The following is a 466-nucleotide window of genomic DNA, read 5'->3' on the forward strand; positions in this document are numbered from 1 at the left end:
CTATATCGTACGATGCGGTATATGATGAATGATGTATGATGTATGACTTTGATGATGTATGAGTTATGATGATGTGTAGGTTATGATACCTGATGATGTGCTCAGTATATATATATTTTGATGAATGTCGTACTTGATATGTTTGATGCACTTTGTGGCAATATGATGAGTATGATGATTGCGTGACGTTTACCTTAATATGATGACGTTTTCCATATTGAGCATGCTATATGATGATGAGTGCCATATTGCATCATGTCGTTAGATCGACATAGGACACAACCCTAAGAGCGTGAAAATGATATTAATATAAATATCCACGAGTATGTGTTACCTAGAGTAACAAAGAGATGAGACTAGAGGGTTGTGTCAGAAGAGACATTATGATGGATTTAGAGGGACCTCATGCATATTGTATGTTCATAAGCATAGGGCTACTTCCCCTAGAGATGATGAGTGCGGACGC

Source organism: Cucurbita pepo, chromosome LG04 (assembly GCF_002806865.2).
Source record: "Cucurbita pepo subsp. pepo cultivar mu-cu-16 chromosome LG04, ASM280686v2, whole genome shotgun sequence".
In the NCBI taxonomy this organism is placed as follows: Eukaryota; Viridiplantae; Streptophyta; class Magnoliopsida; order Cucurbitales; family Cucurbitaceae; genus Cucurbita; species Cucurbita pepo.